We start from the raw sequence: 14,353 nt of genomic DNA, 5'->3' as shown, positions 1-14,353 counted from the left end.
CTCTTCATTTCCTCTGGAACACCCGGAGTTCTATGGCTTGACATCAACCACCTGGGTTACTGAAGCAGCTTCCTACTTGGCTCCCCTATTACTACACTGCCCACCAATCACTCGCCATCCACCCTCCAAGGAGTTACCTTTTGTAACATAGATATAATTATTTTAATACCATGTGTAAAATCACATTCCCCAGATTCCTCAACCTACCCTTCTGCCCTTTCATTTCCCATGTACTAGGCTGCCCTACGCTCAGCTCACAGGGGAGTCACGCTGGAGTCCCTGCCTCCTGCTTCTTTGACAAACCATCACATCATGGTCCATCACACTCCTCAACCTCTGTGCATTCACTGCCTTCCGCCTACACGCAGGTTGCTCTTTTTTCTCCTTCATTTGTTCAATCAGTCAGTCAGGCAGTCAACAAGACAAGCAACCCACAATTCTTGGGGGCAACAGAAAAAAAAAGCAAAACAATAAATAAGCAATAATTTTTTTAAAAAAGTGATAAGCACAAACAAAAAAGAGGGGGCCTTCAATGGGTGTCTCTGAAAGCCAAGACCTCAACAGTGAAAAAAAGTAGCTAAGATAGAACTTGGGGGTAGGGAGCTGGAGTGAGGGAACATCAAGCAGAAAAACAGTCCAGAGATGAAAAAGAGTCTAGAAAACAGAATGAGGAGTTTGAATACTGGTTTATGTGTAATGAGAAATCACTGGAGGGGCATCTGGGTGGCTCAGTGGGTTAAGCCTCTGCCTTTGGCTCAGGTCATGATCTCAGGGTCCTGGGATCAAGCCCTACATCAGGCTCTCTGCTCAGCCAGGAACCTGCTTCCCCCTCTGTCCCTGCCTGCCTCTCTGCATACTTGTAATCTCTCTGTCAAATAAATAAACAAAATCTTAAAAAAAAAAAAAAAAAGAAAAGAAAAGAAAGAAAGAAGAACTCACTGGAGAATATCAGGCAGTAGAATAAACCTTCATATAAAAATGAAAATTGGGGGAAATGGCAGAAATAATATATTTTTCTGTTTACTCTGAATACATTAAAATCATCTCTTTATGAATACAAACATTGATACCATCAAATATGATCCCAAAACTGCGGTCCTGCCTTCCTCACAGAGTAACAGTTCCAGTTTTTTACCTTCAATTCCTTCACACTGTGCCTCAGTATATGTGACTTAATGGAGAATGGCCATTGATTTTCATGGACTAACTCGTGCAGATTAATTTGTACATGGTTAGGAAGGTGTAAATATACTGCAATTATAAAATGAAGCTAAATGCGATCCATGAATCTAGAGCATGAAGGGGAGAAAAGGATACCTAAAACAATACTGTATCATCCCTTCTAAAATATTCTTGAACAAGTAGAGAAATAATGAGCCATCATACAAAGAACATTAGAGAAACTAGCATGTTTGCCAGGGCAGATTAATTTGGTGACTTTTTTTTTCTTTATGGCAGAGAATTCACTGGTTGAAAAAAAAAAAAAAAGAAGCAGAAACTATAGCTGACTTCAGTAAAGTATGTGACGAAGAATAGCATACAGAAAGATTTTAAATAAAGTTTGTTTGGACAGAAATGTGATTACAATGACTCAAAGTTAGATCTATGTATAAAACTATAACTATAATTTTAAATGACCATACATCTTTCTTAGTAGTTATAACAAGCTTATTCCATTGTCAGTTCTGTCTCTTAAAAACAACCTAGAGGACAGAAAAATATATATGAATTGTTTATTCACATACATATAAAAGGAAAAAATAAACAAAGAAGCAGTAAGTATATGAGAAAAGAGAAAGGGAAAGAAAGATACTGGTTGTTAAGGGCATTTAGAATAAGAAGACCCAACTCCACATCAAGAACATGGCACTCACCAAGTATTCCTGCAATATATTTGCTGCCAAAGTTCTCAATTTTGGTTTCAAGTTTTTATTTTTATTCTTTTACAGGACACAATGTTGCTTTAAAAATTTTTTCTTAACACCACCTTCCCCATGATATTACTGTTCTTTGTTTAGATTTAGCTATAAAAAATTACAAGATGAATTCTTTACCAGCGTTTCTTGGCTTCTGTCTTTTGGAAGGGAGTGTTCGGGACACAATTTTAAATAGAGTCGTCGGAGAAGACATCACAACCAAAGCCAAGCTTTACCAGCTATCCTGGAGAAAAGTGCTCCAGGTAGAAGAAGGAGCAAATGTCAAAGCCCTGAAGAAGTAGAGTGCTAATGTGCTGGAGGAAAAACAAGGAAACCTTTGTTGCTAGAAGACTGAGAACATAGGAGAGAAGTTACAGATGACATCAGAGATGGCTGGATTGAGTGCAAACCATAACAGGGCTCTGTTACCCTGAAAGAAATGGGCGTCATTGGAGGGATTTTGGCATTTGAGCATTAGGAGCCAGCAGCTCCCCTACCTCCACTCTGACTCTGGTTGGTATATTGAAAATAGACTGCAGGGGTCAAGGACAGAAACCGGAAGAACTGTTAGCATAGTGTAAGAATCTAGATATAAAAAGAACAGTGGCTTGGACAAGTCAAGTTTTGGAAAGGGTGATATATAGTCCAATTATGGATCTATTTGGAAAAGAGAAAATAATATATGTTCATATCGGGCAGAGGTGTAAGAGAAAGATCAGAAACAAGGATGACCCCAGAATAGAATATCTATTAATTTTCAAAGGTTGATTTTCAGTGAAGCAAGTTTGGGGAATAAAATCATGAGCTGAGTTTCAAGTTTGAGATACCCATTAGAAATTCAAAACTGTGGAAAGAACCAAGATGCCTTTCAACGGACAAATGGATAAGGAAGATGTGGTCCCTATACACTATGGAGTATGATGCCTCCATCAGAAAGGATGAATACCCAACTTTTGTAGCAACACGGACGGGCCTGGAAGAGATTATGCTGAGTGAAATAAATCAAGCAGAGAGAGTCAATTATCATATGGTTTCACTTATTTGGGGAGCATAACAAATAGCATGGAGGACAAGGGGAGATGGAGAGGAGAAGGGAGTTGGGGGAAATTGGAAGGGGAGGTGAACCATGAGAGACTGTGGATTCTGAAAAACAATCTGAGGGTTTTGAAGGGGCCGGGGGTGGGAGGTTGGGGGAGCCAGGTGGTGGGTATTATGGAGGGCACATTTGCATTGGAGCACTAGGTATGATGCATAAACAATAAATTCTGTTATGCTGAAAAGAAATTTAAAAAAAAGAAAAAAGAAAGAAATTCAAGTGGAACCCACAACTATGTGGTCACTAGTCTTCGACAAAGCAGGAAAGAATATCCAATGGGAAAAAGATAGTCTCTGCAACAAATGGTGCTGGGAAACTGGACAGCCACATGCAGAGGAATGAAACTGGACCACTTTCTCACAACAGACACAAAATTGAACTCAAAATGGATGAAAGACCTCAATATGAGACAGGAAACCATCAAAATCCTGTAAGAGAATGAACACCAGCAACAACAACTTGATCTCAGTCACAGCAACTTTTACTAGACATGTCTCCAGAGGCACGGGAAACAAAAGCAAAAATGAACTATTAGAACTCCATCAAGATAAAAACCTTCTGCACAGCCATGGAAACAATCAACATAACTAAAAGGCAGCCTATGGAATAGGAGAAGATATTTGAAAATGGCATATCTAATAAAAGGTTACTATTCAAATTCTGTATAGAATTTATCTAACCCAACACCCAAGAAAACAAACAAACCAGTTAAGAAATGGGCAGAAGACATGAATGGACACTCTTCCTAAAAAAGTGATGCTCAACATCACTCATCATGAGGGATATCAAATCAAAATCACGATGAGAGACCACCTCCCACCTGTCAGAATGGTTAAAATGAACAACACAAGAAACAGCAGGTGTTGGTGAGGGTGTAGAGAAAGGGGAACCCTCTTGTACAAATGGTAAAAAATGCAAACTGCTACTGCCACTCTAGAGAATAGTATGGAGGTCCCAGACTCAACTCAGCTTCAACTCAAAAAGTTAAAAATAGAACTCCCTTATGTTCCAGCAATCGCACTATTTTGTATTTGCCCAAAGGACACAAAAATGCAGATTTGTGCACCTTGATGTTTACAGCAACATTATCAACAATAGCCAAACTAGGGAGAGAGCCCAAACGTCCATCAACTGATGAATGGATAAAGAAGATGTGGATGTGGATGTGTGTGTGTGTGTGTGTGTGTGTGTATAATGCAGTATTACTCAGGCATCCGAAAGAAAGAAAGAAAGAAAGAAAGAAAGAAAGAAAGAAAGAAAGAAAGAAAGAAAGAAGCAGGCAAAGAAGTCTTGCCCTTTGCAACAATGTTCTTAGAGCTAAAGTGTATTTTACTAAATGAAATAAGTCCGAGAAAGACAAGTACCACATAATCTCACTCATATGTAGAATTTAAGAAAGAAAACAGATGAACATATGGGAAGGGGGAGAAGAGAAAAAGGAAAGGGGGACACAAACCATAAGAGACTTTTAAAGACAGAGAACAGACAGGGTTGACAGATGGGGGTGGGTGGCCGATGGATAGATAGGTGATGGGTATTAAAGAGGGCACTCATTATGATAAGCACTAAGTGTTGTATGTAATTAACGATCTACTCCAGAAACCAATACTGCACTGTATGCTAACTAAGTAAAATTAAAATTTAAAAAAAAAGAAAGCAGGAAGAAAGAAATTCAAGCAGAGATGTCAAATATTCCGTTGGATATATTAGTCAACAGTTCAGGACAGAGGTCCAGGATGAAAATAGAAATTTTGATATTTAAAGCCAGAAAAGTTGGCGAGATCATTTTTAAAAGTGAGTACAGATGAAAATAAGAGGAGAATTAAAGAATTGAACCCTGGTGTGGTTTCAAGATAACACTGGAGGCGATTAAAAAATCAACAAAAGAAACTAAGGAAGGGCAGCCAGTCAGTAAGAAAGGAGAAAAACCAAGAAAATGAGACACTGGGAGTCAAGCAAAAGAAAAAAAAAAATGAAGACAAGGGAGGGAGCCTGCTGTCAGTGCTGCTTACAAGTCAGTTAAGATGAACACAGAAACCTGGACTGAACAATGGATTTCACAGTGTGGAGATCTTTGGGGAGGTTGATAAGAAGTGTTTCTTTGAAGTGGCATAGGTGAAAGTCTGTTGCATTGGATTCAAAAGAGAATAGGATAAGAGAAACTGTAGATAGCAAGCTAGACAACCCTTTGAAAGACGTTCTGTAACAGGGAAAAAAAAAAGTGGAGCAGCAAAAGGGGAGGAAATCTCCTCAAAAGATACTTTGTTTTGATGAGAGAAATAAGAGCTCATTATTATGTTGACGGAAAAAGGAAAAGAAAAAATAATGGTGCAAAAAAGAAAGGGATTATGACAAAGCAAAAGAAGAGGATAGGAGAGAATGGTTGTGCTGATTGGCAGTAAACGTGCTTAGATAAGGAGAAACACAAGTACATGAGGGCTGAGAACAGTGCAAAGGGGGTGCGACCAAGGATGTCAAGGAATCATTAAGAAGTTCTTAAGAGAAGCATCTGGAAAAAATGGTAGGTGGTGATCTGCTTGGAATGGATATTCTGAAGGAGCTGGTTATTGGTAACCAGCTATTGGAGCTGGTTATTGGTAATGATAAGTAGCAGGGTATGTCCCTTGACCGAATGCTTGGGAGAACACAGAAGAACACAGAAGATGAGATCATTGGAAGAAAGGTCCAGTTATTGGAGCTGGTTATTGGTAATGATAAGTAGCAGGGTATGTCCCTTGACCGAATGCTTGGGAGAACACAGAAGAACACAGAAGATGAGATCATTGGAAGAAAGGTCCAGTTATTGGAGCTGGTTATTGGTAATGATAAGAAGCAGGGTATGTCCCTTGACTGAATGCTTGGGAGAACACAGAAGATGAGATCATTGGAAGAAAGGTCATTAAGTAGCCAAAGAGTTAGTGTACTGGAAAGATTCCCCTTAGCTGTTATTTAAACCACCGAAAATTATGATCACCAAGAAGTAGTGTTTGGAAAGAATGACAATGAGTCAGAGGTTTCCATTTTGAAGGAATGAGAAAAGATAAATCAAAGGTTGTCCATCAAGGAACTTCCTAACCTAATGGGGCAGAAGTAAATATGTAATTGTAATGTAATGGACTGAGTGCTAAAATACAGACAGGAACTAAGCCCCCCAGAATATTCCAAGAGGAATTGACTGTTAGCTGCTCAACAGACATTAAATGGATGAATGAATGAACTGTGGGTTAGGTGAGGGTAGTGGGTTGAAGAGTGGTCCCCCCAAAATAGGTCCGCCCAAAACCAGCGATCTATTGGTATATAAACAGCATGAACTCATTTGAAAAAAAGGGGTCCTTGAAGGTGAAATTAAGGATCTTGAAATGAGAACATCCTCAATTGCTCTGATGGGCCCTAACGATGTATGAGAGCCAGAAGAGGCGAAGACACCACCACAGACGAACTGTGGAAGTGCAGACTGGGATAGGAGCTACTCAGCCCCAAGCCAGGAGATGGATGCAACCCCAGGAGCTGGAAGACTCAAGGAGCGAGTGTCTCCAGACCTGCTGCAGGGAGCATGGCCCCATGGACGCTTGGATTTTGGACTTCTGGCCTCCACGATTAGCAGAAAATTAATTTTCCCATTTTAAGTCACCGGGTCTGTGGTCATTTGTTACAGAAATGAATACAATGAAATGAATACAGGGAGGAAAATTCTCATGGGGGCATTTGCACTGAATCATGCAAGAAGAACAGAAGTTTGATAAGGCAAAGAGTTAAAGTGCGCAGTACAATCTTTGTTCAGACCCTGGGTGCAAAGGAGGGAGTGAGGAAGGGACACGGCATGTTTTGGGAAAAGGGAAAAGTTCAGGGCAGACGGACATGGGGTTCTAGAATGTAAAACGAGGTGACAAGACCCCTACTGCACACCTTGTATGGCAAAGAAGAAGGAAAAAAGAAAGTTTTAAATATGCAATTTGCGGAGTTAGTGATTCCTCTCTGGACTGGACCTAGATAGACTGTGCAATAAGTTAAACACATATCCCATCTTTTCTTCAAACATGCATATTTACTGCCTTCGTGCTAAAAAGTGAAGCCCTGATTTCAAACACAAGTTGAACGATAACACCAACAGTCAACGACTATTTATAACTAGTTTACAGTTACTCGTACCAACCCAGGCTAAATAATTCGATCTGAGGGCTAAAAAGTCTTCATAAGAAATGGAAATTAAATCAAAAACAACAAATGAAACCCTGAAGGAGTGCTACCTAAATGTCCTAGTGCATCACCTGCCTCTCTTATTTAAAAACCCCAAATCATTATCTTTCCCCTGGAACAAACTCTTGAAAGATCTTCTCAGCAGCGGTCTCAATTTCCCCAGTGATTGGGCCTGAAAGTTTGAAGCTTCTTCTCTCCACCATCACTAGGAGTACGTGGTGACTTGCCTGGCACATATCTCTCCAGCTCACGTATCTTGCTCTTTCCATCCATCGTCCAAGCGGAACATCCCAGCCACCCCTTCTCCCCAAACATATCTCCCCTCCAATTCGTCCAACAATGCAGAAACAATGTATACACATGCCATCTCTTACCTTAAGAGTAACAGTCCCTTCCCAAAGAATCAGTCTATCTGTTCTATTCACTGGGCACCTAACTAAACATATAACACAGACAGGTATATAAACAGTATTATAACCAACTTCAGTGACAATCCCTTTTCTTTAATAATCTATATGTGCATGTGGTACAAACTTCCAGACATACTTATGAATGTACATGGAAAGGTCAATCTCCTTCCCACCCCTGCTCTTGATTTTCCTATGTCTCTCTACTCAGAGGTATTAAGTTGGCAACAGTTATCACAAGTGTTTTGAATCAGTAACTACACTCTGTTTATCCAGAGCAATTGGGTTTTGCTAAAATGTCCCTAACACAAACACTTATCTTACTAAAAGGGAAAGGGAGAGGGAGGACTTAGCTCCCTTAGACTATAGGAAGCCCTATATGATGGCAATTAAAACACCTTCAAACTGTACACATTTGGAATAAACAAAAAAGGTGAGGTGGCATGGAAAATTCTTTAAATGGCTTTTGTGAGCCCTCCTTATTCAAATTGAAACAAATTTTAAAAGCAGAGAGAATTCAACATTGAGTCTAACTTAGCTACATATATTAGCTCACTTACTCATGCATTTTATTCATTCAACACACTCAGGGTTTACCTTGTGCCATTTATGTCTAGCTTCCCTTTAAGACACAACTCAAATTGCTCCAACATCCCTGAGGGAACTACTTCACCTTCCTCTCTCTCTTTTTTGTTTTTTTCAAAGATTTTATTTATTTGACAGACAGAGAGCACGAGCAGAAGGAAGCACCAGGCAGAGGGAGAGGGAGACGCAGGTTCCCCACTGATGCAGGGCTCCATCCCAGGAGCTGGGACCATAACCTGAACTGAAGGCAGACACTTAACCGACTGAGTAGTGCCCCTACTTTACCTTTCTAATCTCCCCTAACAAATGACACATTTTGGCATTAGGAAAGAGTATGTACAAGACTATTAAGGTATAAAGTGACAACCAAGTATTGTATTATCTAAACAATCCTTAAGACCCTCTTAAATCACCCATAAAAGAATCTCAGTTCTACATCGAACTCAGCTCGAAAAGACACTTCATACTAAGAAAACCATCATGACCATAGATATCATAACAGGAATATGGAAACTTAGAACACCAGGTCCATTTCTCCCACCTTATGTATTCACTGAGTCATATTCTTCCCATGAATAGAACAATTTAATTTGTTATATGTATTTCTCTCTTAATCTCTCACCCCTGACTCAAATACTTATGGTGGAATTAAATATGTATATAATGCAATTTCTCCAAGTACGCTATCTTGTACATTACTTTATAGAACTATCTCTCTTTTTTTTTTTTTTAAGATTTTATTTGAGAGATGGAGATCACAAGTAGGCAGAGAGGCAGACAGAAAGAGAGGAGGAAGCAGGCTCCCTGCCGAGCAGAGAGCCCAATGTGGGACTTGATCCCGGGACCCTGGGATCATGACCTGAGCTGGAGACAGAGGTTTTAACCCACTGAACCACCCAGGCACCCCCATAGAACTATCTTTTTATCTATAGTGTAAATATCACCAACGAAACCGCTTCTGTTACTCATGGCAATGTTACTCATGACAATTGCCTGGCAAATCCTTTTTGATGACATCATTTGATTGGAAAATATTAACACACTGTGTTCATGCAACAGGGACAAAATTAAGGATAAGAAATAGACCCAGAAGGGATACAAAGCTTCATCTAATATACTGTCTGATGTATAAAGGAGAAATAGAGGTAAGATCTAACAATGACATGGTTAACAATGACATGGTTAAAGATCTAACAATGACATGCTTCAAAAATAAACCATTTCATGAAACTGTGCTATGAATAAGGATATTAAGCCTGTATCAAAGCTCAATTTGCTTATACTTATTTCTTAGATACTCCTTACACAGTTTTCAATTCCTAAGACCCTAAATCAGGCACAGATTTTGTTCTGCAATAATATAGTCTTAACATAGAGAAGCAGGCCAGGCAGCATGTGAACAGAACCATGAGCCATTCTTCAACCCAATGCAACCCAATGCAACCCAATGCAACCCAACCCAACCCAACACTTCCTTGCTTCTTTGTTCACTACAGTCAACAGAATTACCTTTGCTTTACCTGTCCCATATAAACACTCTTAAGTCCAGAGCTTTATGTCACATTCCAATTTGCTCACCCTCTTTCTCACATTCATAACTAAGTGAGAGGCAAGCCCATCCTTCCTTTTAAGGTTCATCTTAAAGCCACCATTCTGGGGTTTTGTTTGTTTGTTAATCACTTTTCTCAAAGATAGCCTTAACCGAGCAGAGTTCATCTGGCTCAGTCTTGTGTTTGGTCCAACACGTCAAGATCAGAAGATAGCTAGTCTTAGAAATTTTCTAATTATTTCTTAATCTTTTCCCCTCCTTAGCCCTGGCAAGCTGATATCAAAGTTAATAAAACAAATAACCAAACTGGAAGCTGACTATTTAGTATTATTTGAGGGTTTCTGGAAAGGCCTCTAAAAGAAACCCAATGGGTTTAACATAACTAAAACTATTTTGCTACATTAAGTTTCATTCAAATATATTTAAAAGGTTCAGTGAGGGGGAAAAGAAGGTTGATGTCTATTTGAGAAGCAGTTTGGCTTGAATAGAGAGGGAAATTGTAAATCGCAAGGCTCTGTTAAAGAAAGTGATTCATTGGTAAAGACCAATTAATCATGAAGGAGCAATGTAGGGGTGGGAATTGGAATGAGCCCAGTGGTTAGTCTAGTAAGAAGAGAAAAGAGAAATTACTAATGCTAGAATCTCGGTTACCCAGGTAACTATGAACAGATAGGAAAATGAACATTTTAGGATCTTAGTTGGAAGAAGAAAAAGAAAAAGAAAGAAAAAAAAAAAAGACCAGAGTATGTTGGTATTCGTATTACTAGTTCACTCGTTTTTAATCTCTTCTGTTTTGAGATGGGAGGTTGAAAAAATAATATATATTTAAAAAAAAAAAAAAGGAGAGTAGGTAGTTTTTGCAGGAAGAGCAACAAACATGACAAATAACTTGGAAAAATCTCAAATCTGAACCCAACATTAAATTATGTGATCCAGAGCAGAGCTTCTCAAACTTTAATGTGCATAAGAATCTCCTGGTCATATTGTTAGGAAAATGAGGATTCTGAATCAGTAGGTCTGGGGTAGGGACTGAGAGTATGCATTTTTGCAAGCTCTCAGGTGATGCCCACCTGGCTGGTCTATAAACCACACACTGAGTAGCAAGCATAGAAGATAGCAGTGTTCACTCACTGTAGAGAAACTTTCTGAAGAGTTTGGTGGCAGAGCGGAGGGGGGCAGGGAAAGTACAAATATGTCACTGTGTCCACAAAGTATCCAGTAATACTTTCCGACAGGTTCATTCAATCAGTGGTCTCTCAAAGCACCCTATTTTCCATTTTTGGAGATGTTCTCCATCCCTAAAGACATCTCCGCTATTTTAAGCTAAAATTCATTAATTTCCTGAGAAAATATGCAAAAAATGAAGAGAAAAAAAATGCTTCTTGTTTGCCACAGCTTCTCCAACTCCTCTCCCAAGTCAAAATAGGAATGTACACGACGACACAACCAGGTATACACATATGGTAACTGTATTCAAAATAATTTTGTTCCTTAGATTTTTGCCAAATGCAATTAAGCTTTCTCAGAATTTAGAGCCCTAATGAAAAGCTTATTGTAAATTGACACATGTGCATTTTGAGTGACTGGAACAGAGCTTGGTTCACAGGGTACACCTGATAAAGATTTCCTGGCGTATATAAAATTTAAATTTATGTTTATATTTTCTTAAGTATTCAAAGCAAAACTCCTATCAGGTAAAGAAGACATTCCTCATTTTTTTGTGAAAAGGAATTAAGGCACAAAGAAAGTGACAATCCTTCCAAGCTCACTGAGCTAGTGAGAGACAGAGTCAAGATCTGCTGTTTTGTGCTTGACCCTATGCTTTTCCTTCTATCACATCATTTCCCAATATGTCACGGTGCTCTCTTCAATGCATCAAAAATTAATCTAAGAAGCAAATGGGATATCATAGGGTGAAACACCAATAATAATAATAATAATAATGTCAAAACATTTTAGAGAAGAGAGCTCATTTAGAGAAAAAATATATATTCTATAAAAATAATGTATTACAAAAGCAAATAAACTGCCACTTTTTTAAAGTAAAACTTGGCCTTAATTTGACAATGCTGCCTCTAAAAATAAACATGACAGCCATATTAATGATGAAAAGTACATTCAGGGAAGGTATAATATAATTTAATATTAATTTATAATGTTCTCCACTCCTCCTTGAAATGAGAAGGATAGTGTCAAGACAAGTTAAGACAACCAAATTTTCAATTGTGCCTGACCAGCTATTACCTCTAGGGCAGGAATGTTAATGGGTAGGATTTATGTGAGTCTCAATCCCACTGCAAATCACAAGAGCCCAGGATGGCCAAGTTCAGACGATAGCATTTAATTACCAGAAACAAAGTGGGCATGTGCATCATAACAAGCAAAATGTCTGAAACAGTCAGGAGGGTACACAATGTAGTTCGACATACAGATTCCTGGATACAATTACTTAATCAAGAGATCTCCAGAAATAAAATCATTTGACAATTCCTAAAGTCTTAATGTTGTAAAACAAAATAATTTCAGTGTTAACTTACATATAGGCCTTACATGAGCAGTGAGCCTAGAGGATAGACAGAGCCTCTAGCCTAACTCCCAGGTCACACACACAGACCCTCTTGCATCAAAAGGGGACCAGATGTTACTGGGGAAGGACTCAGCTTTACCTTCACAGTACTATGAACCCATTTTAAGCCTTACCAGAAGTGACTTTGAATTAGAAGGCTATACTTTGCAAAAAGAGGAAAGCCCGAACTTTGGGGTTAGACTGGATAATAGATCTCATTGAAACTAGTTCCCATGGACTTTGGATCACCATGCCCCGATTCAGTAATTAAGTTACAGTAACATACTAACAGGATTTTAATCTAAATAAACAGTATTACTATGATTATAACAAAAAATCATAGGGTGACTTCAATTCCACTACAATCCTAGATGTGCTCTTCTAACAGAAGCAAATTTACATATTCTGAATATTTTTTCTTTTTTTTTTTTAGATTTTATTTATTTATTTGACAGAGAGGGATCACAACTAGGCAGAGAGGCAGGCAGAGAGAGAGAGGGAAGCAGGCTCCCTGCTGAGCAGAGAGCCAGATGTGGGACTTGATCCCAGGACCCCGAGATCATGACCCGAGCTGAAGGCAGAGGCTTTAACCCACTGAGCCACCCAGGCACCCTTTTTTTCTTTTTTAAGAGAGATCACAAGTAGGCAGAGAGGCAGGCAGAGAGAGAGAGAGGAGGAAGCCGGCTTCCCGCTGTGCAGAGAGCCCAATGCTAGCCTCGATCCCAGGACCCTGAGATCATGACCTGAGCGGAAGGCAGAGGCTTAACCCACTGAGCCACCTAAGCACCCATCTCGGAATATTTTTATTCTCATATACTGGAATCACAAAAAGCAACTGTCAATTATCTGAAGAAGAGCAGTGTTTGTCCAACCTTCCCACAACGTACCATGCAACTGGCTCATGCCTTTGGGGGCTCTCTCAGGCTTGATCACATAAACCAATTCTACTGAATAACAGGAAGCCGCTAAGTAGTCCTGACTTTACAGCTAACTTTATGTGTAGCACCTAGTGTATGACGGCAGCCTGGATTAAATGGTCACCTAATGTCCCATTAACAGTGGAGCCAAGTATCAAACCAATAGATGTTACGTTCTGAAGGACACGTGGCCTTAATCCTATTCCCCAAGTGTCTCTTCCAGATTTTTCCATCAAAGCTTACCATAAATTTCAAACTTCATGCAGGACTGAATGACAGAACAATTTCTACTGGACCTTGGGCCAGCCAGAGACCCTTCTTTAGCTTATACCTGACTTAAATTTAGCAGTCTGTTAAAAAGACATAGTAAGTTGGTCCTAAAAGCCTGCCTAAATAAATAAATAAATAAATAGCTGTAAGCAGACTATCCAAACTCCCAAGACCTCATCGATCACTGTAACTTTCTGGCAAAAATAATTCTTTTTGGAGGAAATATCCCAAGCGATCAGTTGTATGTCTTAAAGCGTAAGTTAGGAACCAGCAACGTATCACTTAAAACTTGTTAGAAATGCAGACAACTCTCAGACTTACTGAACCCCAAGTTGTGTTTTAATAACGTGCTCAGATGATCTGCGAACACACTGCCGTAGGAGAAGCGGTCTTAGATGACTTCGCCAACAGAGACCTCACTGAAGTAGAGACGCGTGTTTCCCAGGGATCTATCCCCACCCCTTGCCACACTCCTCCCGGTTCCAGAGCTCTTGTCATCATGGCATTATTAATGTACTGGATCTGTAAGGTGCCCCATGGGAAGGGGAGAGAAAATCTGCTCTCTTTCAGGTAATTGACAGTTGCTTTTCATGATTCCTGTGTATGAGAATAGAGAAAATTTTTGCCACATAAAATATTGGGAGCTCTATAAATGTGCATTAAGACCACATCTAGGATTGATCGCAGCCAAACTGAAATGCCCTCTGATTATGTTTATTATAACCATAGTGCTAATTTTTGTTTAGATAAAAATACTATTAGTACGACACTGTAGCTTAATTACAGACTTGGAGCACAGTGATCCAAGGTCCACAAGGATTAGTTTGAACATAGACCCATTATTCCATAT

At 39.3% G+C, this 14,353-nt stretch overlaps 1 protein-coding gene across 9 annotated transcripts in view; it reads right to left on the bottom strand.

Annotated features, from left to right (window-relative positions):
• GPC5 (glypican 5) overlaps positions 1-14,353 on the bottom strand; it is a 1,409,494-nt gene that overhangs the window by 1,327,339 nt on the left and 67,802 nt on the right. The gene's annotated exons all lie outside the window — the stretch shown is intronic.

This window comes from Mustela nivalis (genome assembly GCF_964662115.1).
Source record: "Mustela nivalis genome assembly, chromosome: 15".
NCBI classification, from domain to species: Eukaryota; Metazoa; Chordata; class Mammalia; order Carnivora; family Mustelidae; genus Mustela; species Mustela nivalis.
The sequence above is the reverse complement of the archived record's forward strand: the minus strand, read 5'-3'. Positions and strand labels throughout refer to the sequence as shown.